The following is a 13947-nucleotide window of genomic DNA, read 5'->3' as shown; positions in this document are numbered from 1 at the left end:
TAAAAGTAACCTTTTGGGGGGAAACGTAATTTCTTCACTGGTTGAAGAGGCTTACTGGGCTCACCCTTTGACTCTCTACCGCTTAAAAGTATCGTGAACGCCGTGACGTCACATTACAGGGGTTTCCCCCCGATCTGAGTTGTCGTGTGGTCGACAGTGATGATATTACAAAAAGAAAAGAGGGTTGCTTATCAGTATCACGTAAAGGATAAATCCTTGAATATCTCGTGGTTTAAAATTAGCATTCAGATTTAAAAATACCTCAGAACTGGAAAGTAGGTTAGAATAGTTGAAATTTGACAGTCAAACAGGCTTCAACAGATTTTCGTAATTTACAGCTAGCGTAGAAAAAAAGCTAATTTTTAATGAGGAAACAGGTTTTAAAAGGTTGTGCTATCGAGGTTTCCCCCAAATCAAGTTCCAGATAACATGAAATATCTAGTAAAGTCAGTTACAGAAATCTCTTATCAGAATATAATGTCTTTATTGACAAAAATCTAAATATCACAATTCTCTAGAGCAGTGGTTCTTGACCTTTTTATTACCACGCCCCTTCTAAGAGTTGGTCCTCTCTTTCACTCCTACCCCCTTGCATCCATGAGTTAAGTTCCCTCCCAGATTTAAAGAAAAAAAAATGAGAAAGAGAAGGGGGTTTCGAGGGATAGGAAGGGAGAGGTCAATAATTACAAAACATGTTATAAGCCCAACGAGCCTAACTAGAGTAGTAGACTCTAGGAAAGTAACGAGTTCCTCATTCTTGTTAAAAGAATAACGAATGTAATTAGAGTTTTTTTTTTTTTTTTTTTTTTTTTTCATTTTTCCCTAGGGCTCCCGCCTACCCGTAAATTGCTGACGTCCCCCTAGAGGGATGGAGGGGGGGGGGGGGGGGGGAGGCGGCGCCCCAAGGTTAAGAACCACTAGAGGCTGGAAAGCTGAGTAATGAAGCTTCGGAGAGCTTGGGAAGACTGGGGTGAAGGTTGGGATCTCCTGCCAGTAGAAGAAAAAATAAGAAAAGAATGCAGTCGTATGACGAGGTATGCATTTCCTTTTGTGCGTTCAAAGCATAACTTGTTATATCTCCAAGTGCTTGCGCATACTTTCTTTGGTGCCTGTATACTTGTGCAGCTCTTTTGAATGCTTGCCTTCGTGTTGTATGCTTGTGCACCTCTTGTGTAAGCTTTCTTTGGTGCCTGTATACTTGTGCAGCTCTTTTGAATGTTTGCCTTCGTGCTTGTGAACCTCTTGTCTATGCTTGCATTGGTGCTTACGTGCTTGTCCGGCTCTTGTGTATGCTTGCCTTGGTACTTGTATGTCTCCACAGCTCTTGTGTATGCTTGCATAGGTACTTGCATACTTGTGTGGCTCTTATGCATGGTTGCTTTGGTACTCGCATGCTTCTCCGGCTCTTGTGTATATGCTTGCCTTGGTACTTGTATGTTTCCACAGCTCTTGTGTATGCTTGCTTGTGTATGCTTGCACAGTTCACGAATATGCTTGATTGCATGCACAAGCACTTGATATAACACCAATTTTCGATTTAAACTCACAGATGAAAAAATGACTGCACTTACTACGTAAGGTCCTGAGATGCAGTGAATATAGAATCTAGGCCAAAGGCTAAGCACTGGGACCTATGAAGTCATTCGGCGCTGAAACGGAAATTGACAGTTAAAAGGTTTGAAAGGTGTAACAGGAGGAAAACTTAAAGCACTTGCACTATGAATCAAGTGTTGTGAGAGGGTGGAAAGTAAGATGGAAGAAAGAGAATATGAAAGGAGGTACAGTAAAGAGAATGAAAGGGGTTGCAGCTAGGGGCCGAAGGGACGCCGAAAAGAACCTTGAGTAATGCCTACAGTGCACCGCGTGAGGAACACTGATGGCACTACCCCTCTACGGGCTTTAAATCATGAGGTATTTTAAAATGTTTGCATGTTAAATTCTTACTATTTTTTTTTCTGCACTTCCTTTGAATTATGTGATTAACTTGAACCTGCTTTGATTGTTAAAGTTGAACCATTTTTCTACCCTACCTTTAAATCACAAGGAATTCTTCGATGTATTCCCCACGTGAGACAAGTCAACAGCCCTCTGGTATTTAATGTCTTCAACATCGACCACACGGAAACTCAGATAAGGGAAAAATCCCTGTATACTGTGACGTCCACGGCCGTTCGCCGTGCTGTTATTAAGAAAGCGACCGAGAGCCGACTAGCGACATCAGTAAGCATCTTCATCAACCAGTGAAAAGTCAGTCACTCGAGAAGAAATTACTACATTTCAGCTTGAACCATGAAGCTTCTCCATAAACTTTTTAAGCTGCTGTTCTGCTGGGCGCTGACTGGCACCAGTTTTGTTGGAGCTAGTTTTGAAGGACACTTAATAATCTACGGGGGTCGCAACGCGGCTAGGCCTACCACAGTAAGTTTTCTTGTTTTCTGATTGTGTCTTGTAAGACAGTCTGGATGTGCACTTGTACGACATTGTGATCGTGCAGTTGTAAGACATTCTGGTTGTGTGCTTGTAAGACAGTCTGACTGTGTACTTATATGACAGTCTGGTTGTGCACTTATAAGACAGTCTAGATGTGTAATTGTAAGACATTCTGACCATTCTGATTATGCACTTGTAAACAATTCTGATTTGTGCACTTGTAAGACCGTCTAAGACGTGTACTTGTAAAGACATTCTGATTGTATAATCGTAAGACAGTCTGGTAAGTAGATTTTCTGGTCTCAGTTGCTGTCAGTATTATTATTATTATTATTATTTTTTAAATTTTTTTTTTATTTTTTGCTCTATCACAGTCCTCCAATTCGACTGGGTGGTATTTATAGTGTGGGGTTCTGGGTTTGCATCCTGGCTCCTTAGGAGTCCATCACTTTTCTTACTATGTGCGCCGTTTTCTAGATCACACTCTTTCTGCATGAGTCCTGGAGCTACTTCAGCCTCTAGTTTTTTCTAGATTCCTTTTCAGGGATCTTGGGATCGTGCCTAGTGCTCCTATGATTATGGGTACGATTTCCACTGGCATATCCCATATCCTCCGTATTTCTATTTTCAGATCTTGATACTTATCCATTTTTTCCCTCTCTTTCTCTTCAACTCCGGTGTCCCATGGTATTGCGACATCAATGAGTGATACTTTCTTCTTGACTTTGTCAATCAACGTCACGTCTGGTCTGTTTGCACGTATCACCCTATCCGTCCTGATACCATAGTCCCAGAGGATCTTTGCCTGATCGTTTTCTATCACTCCTCAGGTTGGTGCTCGTACCACTTATTACTGCAAGGTAGCTGATGTTTCTTGCACAGGCTCCAGTGGAGGGCTTTTGCCACTGAATCATGCCTCTTTTTGTACTGGTTCTGTGCAAGTGCCGGGCATTCGCTTGCTATGTGGTTTATGGTTTCATTTTTCGTATTGCACTTCCTACATATGGGAGAGATGTTATTTCCGTCTATCGTTCTTTGAACATATCTGGTTCTTAGGGCCTGATCTTGTGCCGCTGTTATCATTCCTTCAGTTTCCTTCTTTAGCTCTCCCCCTGTAGCCATTGCCATGTGTCATCGCTGGCTAGTTCTTTAGTCTGTCTCATGTATTGTCCGTGCATTGGTTTGTTGTGCCAGTCCTCTGTTCTGTCTGTCATTTCTCCTGTCTCTGTATATTTCTGGGTCTTCGTCTACTTTTATTAGTCCTTCTTCCATGCACTCTTTAGCCACTCGTCTTCACTGGTTTTCAGATATTGCCCCAGTGCTCTGTTTTCGATGTTAACGCAGTCCTCTATACTTAGTAGTCCTCTCCCTCCTTCCTTTCGTGTTATGTATATAGTCTGTCCGTATTTGCTCTTGGGTGTAGTGCTCTGTGTATTTGTTCATATGTTTCCTGGGTTTTCTGAATCTATGCTGCGGAGTTCTGCCTTCGTCCATTCCACTATTCCTGCGCTGTATCTGATTACTGGCACTGCCCATGTGTTTATGGCTTTTATCATATTTCCGCGTTGAGTTTTGACTTGAGTATCGCCTTGGGAGTCTCTGCATATATTCTTTCCTGATCGTGTCCTTCATCTCTTGGTGTTTTATATCCCCTCCTTCCATTATTCCCAGGTATTTGTATCCTGTCTCATCTATGTGTTTGATGTTGCTCCCATCTGGTAGCTTTATCCCTTCAGTTCTCGTTACTTTGCCCTTTTTGTATGTTGACTAAGGCGCATTTTTCTATTCCAAACTCCATCCTGATGTCCCCAGATACTATCCTTACAGTCTGGATTAGGGTATCTATTTCCTTGATGCTCTTACCATACAGCTTGATGTCGTCCATGAACATCAGATGGTTGATTCTGTTGCCTGCCTTTTCTTGAGTTGGTACCCGGCATCCATCTTCTGTAGTACTTTTGTCATGGGAATCATGGCTACTACGAGAGTAGTGGGGACAGTGAGTCGCCTTGGAAGATCCCTCTCCTGATATTAACCTCTGCTAGTCCTTATTCCAGAGCTTGTGAGTATTGTATTCCAGTTGCACATTGTATTTTTGAGGAAGCTGATGGTGTTTTCCTCTGCCCCATATATTTTACGGCATTCTATTAGCCATGTGTGTGGTATCATATCGAAGGCTTTCTTATAGTCTATCCATGCCATGCTTAGGTTGGTTTTCCTTCTCCTACTGTTCTTCATTACCATTTTGTCTATGAGGAGCTGGTCTTTTGTGCCCCTACACTTCTTTCTGCAGCCTTTCTGTTGGTGGGGGATGGTGTTTGTATCCTCTAGGTAGTTGTATAGCCTTTCACTGATGATACCTGTTAGTAACTTCCACATTATTGGTAGGCAGGTGATAGGCCTGTAGTTACTGGCTATATTTCCCTTACTCTTGTCTTTTTGTACTAAGGATGTTCTTCCTGTGGTCATCCATTTGGTGCATGGTGATTTGAGATACAATGCTGGAGTTGTTCTGCTATTCGTGGGTGTAGGGCCTTGAAGTTTTTGAGCCAGTATCCATGGACTTCATCGGGACCTGGGGCTTTCCAGTTTGGCATTTTCTTTAGTTGGTGTCTGACTGTGTCTGTCGTGATCTCTGTGAATCTTTGTTTTATTCTCCCTGTTTCTTCTTCCTTTACTTCCTGGAGCCATGTTACATGTTTGTTGTGTGATACCGGATTGCTCCATATGTTTTCCCAGAGTTTCTTACTTGGTTCGGCTTTAGGAATTTCTTGGTGGTTGTCTTCTGGTTGGTTCCGAATAGTTTGCTCTGTTGGTATCCCTTATTCCTGTTCATGTACCATTGGATCTTTTGTGCTTTGGCCTTAAGCCTCTGTTTTACATCTTCTATTGTGTTGTTTAGTCCCCTCTCTTGTACTTTGTATTTCTCGTTGAGTTCCTCCCTTGTTTTCTTGCTTCTTAGCCTTTTTTCTGCCATCTCTTTCAGTTTACTCAAGTCAGATCTCATCACCATGATTTGCTTTTCCAGGCGCCTTTTCCAAGGAGGTTGCTGTTTTGGTTTCTGTTGGGTTGGTTGTGCTGGTGGTGTTGGTGTTCGAATCCCCATCAGTTCTGCTACTAATCTTGCTCCTGCATATGCCAAGTTATTTGTTTCTGTGATACTGGTGGTGTGTATTATGCCCATTATTTCATTGACCTCACTTGTTTTCTCCCTTAATTTCTTGGTGTTGTAGGCTTTCATGGAGGGGATCTTTGTTCTCTTTGTATCTGGCTCCATCCATTGTCTAATCTTTTCTAACCATTCCGTCCTCTCTGTTACTTCGTCGGTGTTTCTTAGTGTGTCGTTGTTTGATACCTCATCCTCCCTGTCGTCTTCTGTGGCATCGTCTCTCAGTTCGCCTTTGTAATTAGTTGGTCGTTGTGACATTTCCCTTTCCAGTTGGCTTCTTATTTATGTTGGGGAAAGCCAGTTCTTTTTCTTTATGTTCCTTACTTGGTCTGCCAGCCTCTGCTCTGTTTGGGGGATGTTATTCCTCTCATTCCAGATGTTGAGCCAATCTTCTTCTATATCCTCTCTCCGTTCGGGTTGCTTCTGATGTAGCATCTCCATATTTCCTTATTTTCTTCTCTTGTCCATTTCTTCCTTTTTCTTCTGTAGCTCCAATCTCAGGCTGTTGATTACTGTCGTGGTGATCAGTTGCTGGATGACGGACCTCCAAGTACCTGACCGTCTTCCCCTTCAATTGGGTTGAATACCTGGTTGCCGGACGAAGCTCCTCTGTTGCCAGAGGTTCCATTTACGTCGTTGTCGTTTATTCCTTCATTTCTTTCCATCATTGCTGAGTTTTGCTATTTAACCCATAGCTGGACCTACCCCATCAGGGATAGGTACATACAGCCTGAGCCCTAGACTGAAGGAAAATTATGGTAAAAGATCCCTTTCCAAAGGAATTCAACGCCGATGGAGAGCGGTCACTCCAACCACGACTTATTTTATTATTATTATTATTATTATTATTATTATTATTATTATTATTATTATTATTATTATTATTATTATTCAGAAGAAGAAGAACACTATACATACGAAACAATCCCACAGACGAGTATCTTTGAATTCATTATCTGCAATTTTTTTTTACATTTTAAAAATATTTCATCGATTCTGGTGGTGTTAAAACTGCCATTCTTCACCCCACATCTCTCCATAGATGTTTACGTTACATTATTCCATTGGCGGGCTGGTTTTATGATAGGGTTCACCTTCTGAATGATGATAATAATAATAATAATAATATTCCTAAAAAGGTGAAGGTTACTGATGAATAAGCATGAAAAACTACCTTATATATAGTAGTCTCTCATCACCATTATATTTTAATGTCTTTTCCTTATAAAATTCTCGCGCATATAAGACTCAACATTTTTTTTCTAAGTTTTCCAGTACTCGTTATCCCAACCATTTCCCAATCATCATCTCTATTGACCATGATTTCTGAGATAATAATCCTCATTTTCTTTCAGTTTTGCTCCTAACCGTTTGAGCCTTGTTGTCAAAGCTTCATTTTTGCGAATTTAAATGCCATTTTAATTCATTATAATCTTATCATTTTCAATAGGCCTATATCTTTTGCTTTTCTTTTATTCCCAGGGAGCCCTTATTACCTGTAACGGCGGCAACAATCCACCTCCTCCAATAGTTTTCGGTGCTAGGCCTAAGCCTAAACCAAGGCCTAGCCCCATGGATCTGCCTAGGCCTAGACCTACCCGGACCATTGCCACCAGGTACGTCGTCTGCCGAGGATAAGTTGAGACTCTGGCGCCTGGTTTTGACGGAGAATCACTGCAACGAAATGTCAATTGAATATCTTCATGAATAACATCGAATTACTCTGTTATTCATCTTTAGAATAATAATGTCTTTCGATGAATACTGAGACTCCCTGACGCCTGGTTTGACTGAGAATCACTACAATCAAATTGAAGTAAGATACCCTCATGAATAACGACGATACTGTTATTCATCTTTTGATGAATTACAGCCATTCAGGGTAATATTCTCTGACGAATAATGTACGATTCAAAAACTCCTGTGATATTTTCCCATTCAATATTGAGAAGTAGTATGTAATTAGTTAAATAATATCTATTTCAACCGAGTTTTTAGTCTTGTCATTCCTACGAATGTAATGAATTCAAGATGGTATTGTCTAGTCTTAGTATACTTCAAACTGACTATCTTTGATTTTTCCTACTAATCACTCACGTTAGCTCTCACTCTCTCACACACGCTCTCTGTTCTTAATATAATAATAATAATAATAATAATAATAATAATAATAATAATAATAATAATAATAATAATAATAATAATAATAATAATAATAATAATAATTGTCTCTGAAGTATGTTCATCTTCACTCCAAAATGGGAAACGTGCAAACTGCTCTCATACAATTGATATCTGACGATGAGGTTGGCAATGTTGAATCATGGGAATATTTGAAAATGCAAGTGCGTCTAGGTATGCATCAATAACCGCCAATTGTTGTAAAGTTTCCTAGAGTTGAATGTTTCAAAGAACTGGATGCATGAAAGCAGTAATTATCAATAAAGGAGAACAGATTTATGTGTAGGCTGCTGTATGAACGCAGTCATAACTGTGCGTCAAATTCACCATGGTAGGCCTATAATAGACTCATGCTCACCTACCAGAGTTTCGTAGAACTTCATATTTAAATCTCAGAGGAAAAGACTTTTGAAAATAGTTGGATTGAATTGAACCAAAAGTAAATGAATATAGAATTTAGGCTAAAGGCCAAGCACTGGGACCTATGAGGTTATTCGGCGCTGAAACGGAAACTGGCAGTAAAAAGTTTGAAAGGTGTAACAGGAGGAAAACCTCAAAGCAGTTGTATTATGAATCAAGTATTTAGAGAGGGTGGAAAGTAAGCTGGAAGAAAGAGAACAGAACGAGGTACAGTAAAAGAAACTAAAGGGGTTGCAGCTAGGGAACGCGAAGTGACCACTGCAAAGAAACCTTAAGCCAATGCCTACAGTGGACGCATGAGGTGCACTGACGGCATTACCCTTTCCTACGGAGTTGGAAACAGTTGATTTTTCTTGCAGTCAAGTCGTGGGAAAACCTTAACCTTCTGACCTTGCATTTTGATGATTGCTCATTGATCGCTGAATTTTTTTTTGTAACCTAGGCCTAACAAGATGATGCAACATACCCGTAAGTTCCCGCAATGACATAATGCAACGTATACCTTGATGTTATTTCCCCTGGGTGTGTATTTAATAACGACACAATTAATAATCAACCACCTATGGTCAGTAAACATTTTCTAAGTATATAAACATCCTGGTGTCAAGAACGTGGCAACTCACAGTAGGAAAGCTTTAAGGATAAAACCGGTATTGCTTCGAGGAATATATGCGATGCCAGTTAGTGGTAATATTCTAATGAGTGCATTGGCATGGGCTCATGCCAAGGTCATCATAGTCATATCCTAACTCAGGGGTACCAGCCATGCTTTCTCCCCATTCCCTTCTCCCTTACACCCCCACATTCCAAAGGGGACACCTTAGAAATTCGCTATCCAGAATTAACATATTATTTTCATCATTATTCAGACGAACCCTACTCATAAGGAACAAGCCCACCAAAGGGGCCACTGACTTGAAATTCAAGACAGAAGAGATCAACCATTAGAGGGGGAAAATGAATAAAATTTTTAAAAAATCATTAAAATACGAGGAGAATTTGTTATGATAAGGTAGTAATGTATTGCATCTTCCCTCCAACTTCTGATGTTCGCCAGTACACCAATCTCTCTCCCACACACACACACACACACACCACTCCCTCGACCACACACGGAAGCATTGTTTGGGAACATTTTTCCTAGTGTGGACGGGCCTTTGTAATCAGTATATGCAACTCCTAGATCCTGGGAAAGGTCAGGCAAGAGAGAGAGAGAGAGAGAGAGAGAGAGAGATACTATCTAATATGGACGATTCAAATCAACAGTACCTTTAGACCTACATAGCACATGACTTTTTTAGTTGTGAATAACTTATTCACAACAGATTGGAATGACTAATCATTGCATAAAGTTGCATAGCTAAACCTCATCACAAGAGCAATGGTGATATTAACTTGGCCAAAATATTATTGGAACAACTTTTAGTTGGCAAATGTTCTAGTCCCAAAGGACAGAATGAAATAAATAGTAGGACTTACGAGCCGGTGCTTTTGCAACTGGTATTTTGATATAAAAGAAAATTTAGAGGTTTAATGGGCGGAACTGCACATAAACTCGTGAAAATAATCAGAAATTTGGCAATTTTAAGTCAAAGTTTATTCATAAAGCATAAAAGGAACCTTACAATATAAACTTTGAATCTATATATGACATTCAAAATCAATTCTAAGAAATATATTTTTAGACTAATGTAATAAAAATTGGCTATATATATTATATATATATATATATAGATATATATAAATATATATATATATATATAAAGATAAATGCCACGAAGGAAAATAAACGAAGGAGTCTGCGAGATCTTCGGCTGAAAAGCCCTTTACTGAAGCAGCTACTGACAAAATACGAGAAAAGACAATACAAGAAGGTTCGTATAACTGACAGATAGGGATTATAAAAGGATTAGTGCCTAGAATCCGACACACCTGGAAGATAGAAACCTTCCCAAACAAGCATAAACAAAGGGTGCAATTAAAGGTTTAAGACAATCATCTCAGATACAATCTCCAGACAATTAAAGGATTATAGGTGACAGCTATACGGAACCTGGTAGACAAAACCATATTCACAAAAAATGACAGACATACATTACAATAAAAAAATTTTTTTTTTTTTTTAATAACTCTAAGGCAACTGATTTTTATTTAAGTCTTAGTTAATATATTTGAGGTCATTCTTAAACATGTTACAGATACAAGGTCCTAAATGAAAAAAGGCCACGACTAACATTGAAATTACAATGAAAAGTAAGTTGTATTAAAGCAGATTCTAAAAGATTTCGTGATAAGACATCTCTTGACCGTGCAATTACTGAACTGTCAATCCAATTAATTCGGTGGTTGTTTTTCACTTAAATGAATAAATCAATGCATTAGATTTTTGCCCAGTTTTTAAACAGAGTTATTTTATGCTGGTCTTAAGCCTTACTTCTAAGCCCTTGCTCGACTGTCCGAGGTAGAAATGAGGGACAATCCATACATGGAATTTTATATATTATGTTGTTGCTTTCTCTGGGGCCATTTTTTATTAACATTCTTTTTAGTGTGTTATTATAGGAAGAAACAAGGTTGACATTAAAAGCTTTTAACATGGTTTAATGGTTTCAAATCCGTTAAAATAAGGCAAACTGAGAATGTTCTTAGAATTTTCTTTCTGTGTGTTGTTTTCAGTATAAAACTTTTGTGGGCTTATTATAACAAATGTCTAATATAGTGAAGGATAGCATAAATCTTTCCTACTATGTAATTCAATTTCTTGATCCAAATATTGTGGACTGACAATTCGTAATGCTCGTAAAAACATAGAGGAAAAAATTGATATTTTTATATTAAGATGGTGGCCTGAGAAGAAATGAACATAAGTTAAGTTGTTAGTCGGTTTCCTATAAATACTGAATTACATTGAATGGTTCTCTATGTATCAAAACATCTAAGAAAGGGAGGCAATTGTCTTTTTCTAATTCTAGAGTAAACTTAATCGATGGTACCTGGTTATTTAATTTAGAGAGTAAATCATTTACATCAATACCGACAGGAGAACAGCTAAACAATCATCAACGTAACGATACCACTTTACAGGAATATGAATGATATTAGGTAAGTAGCGTTTTTCGAAGAATTCCATATACAGGTTTTTGAGAGCAATGGTGATAAAGGATTTCCCATTGCCATGCCAAAAAGTTTGTTGATAAAATTCACCATTGAATATAAACTTACAATCACAAATGCAGCAAACTCGTGAGTGAAATAATGTGACTTATAGGTAGAGGTAATTCATGCTGAGTTAGTTCATTGCTAAGATATTCTAAAATAGAGTCTATAGGGACTTTAGTAAAAAGAGAACATACGTCAAAACTAACGAATCTATCAGTAGGGCAAAGAGCAATTTTGTATAATCTATCAACTAAATCTAGAGAATTATATATATGAGAATCGGAGATGGTTCCAAGTAACGGGGACAAGATCTTAGTGATATATTTTCGAGAGTTTATATGAAATTGAACCAACAGTACTGATAATAGGCCGCATAGGGTTATTTTTCTTTGTGCGTTTTGACTAATCCATATAAGTAAGGTAGCGAAGGAGAATTGACTGACAATCCTCTTGATCAAGTCATAAAAAACTTCAATAGCACTAGTGAAAAGTATCCTTAAAGATAAAACAGAACTACTAGGCAAATTGTCAGTCAATTCTCCTTCGCTACCTTACTTATATGGATTAGTCAAAACGCACAAAGAAAATAACCCTATGCGGCCTATTATCAGTACTGTTGGTTCAATTTCATATAAACTCTCGAAATATATCACTAAGATCTTGTCCCCGTTACTTGGAACCATCTCCGATTCTCTATATATAATTCTCTAGATTTAGTTGATAGATTATACAAAATTGCTCTTTTTGCCCTACTGATAGATTCGTTAGTTTTGACGTATGTTCTCTTTTTACTAAAGTCCCTATAGACTCTATTTTAGAATATCTTAGCAATGAACTAACTCAGCATGAATTACCTCTACCTATAGTCACATTATTTCACTCACGAGTTTGTGCATTTGTGATTGTAAGTTTATATTCAATGGTGAATTTTATCAACAAATTTTTGGCATGGCAATGGGAAATCCTTTATCACCATTGCTCTCAAACCTGTATATGGAATTCTTCGAAAACGCTACTTACCTAATATCATTCATATTCCTGTAAAGTGGTATCGTTACGTTGATGATTGTTTAGCTGTTCTTCCTGTCGGTATTGATGTAAATGAATTTACTCTCTAAATTAAATAACCAGGTACCATCGATTAAGTTTACTCTAGAATTAGAAAAAGACAATTGCCTCCCTTTCTTAGATGTTTTGATACATAGAGAACCATTTCAATGTAAATTTCAGTATTTATAGAAACCGACTAAACAACTTAACTTTATGTTCATTTCTTCTCAGGCCACCATCTTAATATAAAAATATCAATTTTTTCCTCTATGTTTTTACGAGCATTACGAATTGTCAGTCAACAATATTTGGATCAAGAAATTGAATACATAAGAAAAATAGGGAAAGATTTATGCTATCCTTCACATATATTAGACATTTGTTATAATAAAGCCCACAAAAAGTTTTATACTGAAAACAACACACAGAAAGAAAATTCTAAGAACATTCTCAGTTTGCCTTATTTTAACGGATTTGAAACCATTAAACCATTGTTAAAAGCTTTTAATGTCAACCTTGTTTCTTCCTATAATAACACACTAAAAGAATGTTAATAAAAAATGGCCCCAGAGAAAGCAACAACATAATATATAAAATTCCATGTATGGATTGTCCCTCATTCTACCTCGGACAGTCGAGCAAGGGCTTAGAAGTAGGCTAAGCCAGCATAAATACTCTGTAAAAACTGGGCAAAAATCTAATGCATTATTTATTCATTTAAGTGAAAACAACCACCGAATTAATTGGATTGACAGTTCAGTAATTGCACGGTCAAGAGATGTCTTATCACGAAATCTTTTAGAATCTGCTTTAATACAACTTACTTTTCATTGTAATTTCAATGTTAGTCGTGGCCTTTTTCATTTAGACCCTTGTATCTGTAACATGTTTAAGAATGACCTCAAATATATAATTACTGACTTAAATAAAAATCAGTTGCCTTAGAGTTATAAAAAAAAAAACAAATTTTTATTGTAATGTATGTCTGTCATTTTTTGTGAATATGGTTTTGTCTACCAGTTCCGTATAGCTGTCACCTATAATCCTTTAATTGTCTGGAGATTGTATCTGAGATGATTGTCTTAAAACCTTTAATTGCACCCTTTGTTTATGCTTGTTTGGGAAAGTTTATTCTTATCTTCCAGTGTTGTCGGATTCTAGGCACTAATCCTTTTATAATCCCTATCTGTCAGTTATACGAAACCTTCTTGTATTGTCTTTTCTCGTATTTTTGTCAGTAGCTGCTTCAGTAAAGGGCGTTTTCAGCGAAAGATCTCGCAGACTCCTTCGTTTATTTTTCCTTCTGGCATTTATCTTTATTTATGGATTTATCACGTTCCTAACTTTCGTGATTCTGTTATACATGATATATAGTATATATATATATATATATATATAATATATATATAATAATATATATATATATATATATTATATATATATATATATATAATATATATATATATATATATATATCTATATATATATAACGCTGGCTTAAAACGTGCAATTTTTGCAATGTAGAACGAGAGAAAAAT

At 37.6% G+C, this 13947-nt stretch overlaps 1 long non-coding RNA gene across 1 annotated transcript in view; it reads left to right on the top strand.

Moving 5' to 3' along the window:
* Positions 1-2222: 2222 nt before the first annotated feature.
* LOC135207007 (uncharacterized) overlaps positions 2223-13947 on the top strand; it is a 32370-nt gene continuing 20645 nt past the window's right edge. The window contains exon 1 of the long non-coding RNA XR_010312862.1: positions 2223-2418. This is a non-coding gene — a long non-coding RNA (uncharacterized LOC135207007). The remainder of the gene's footprint in view (positions 2419-13947) is intronic.

Source organism: Macrobrachium nipponense, chromosome 31 (genome assembly GCF_015104395.2).
Source record: "Macrobrachium nipponense isolate FS-2020 chromosome 31, ASM1510439v2, whole genome shotgun sequence".
Taxonomy (NCBI): Eukaryota; Metazoa; Arthropoda; class Malacostraca; order Decapoda; family Palaemonidae; genus Macrobrachium; species Macrobrachium nipponense.
This window is presented reverse-complemented; position numbering and strand designations above follow the sequence as displayed.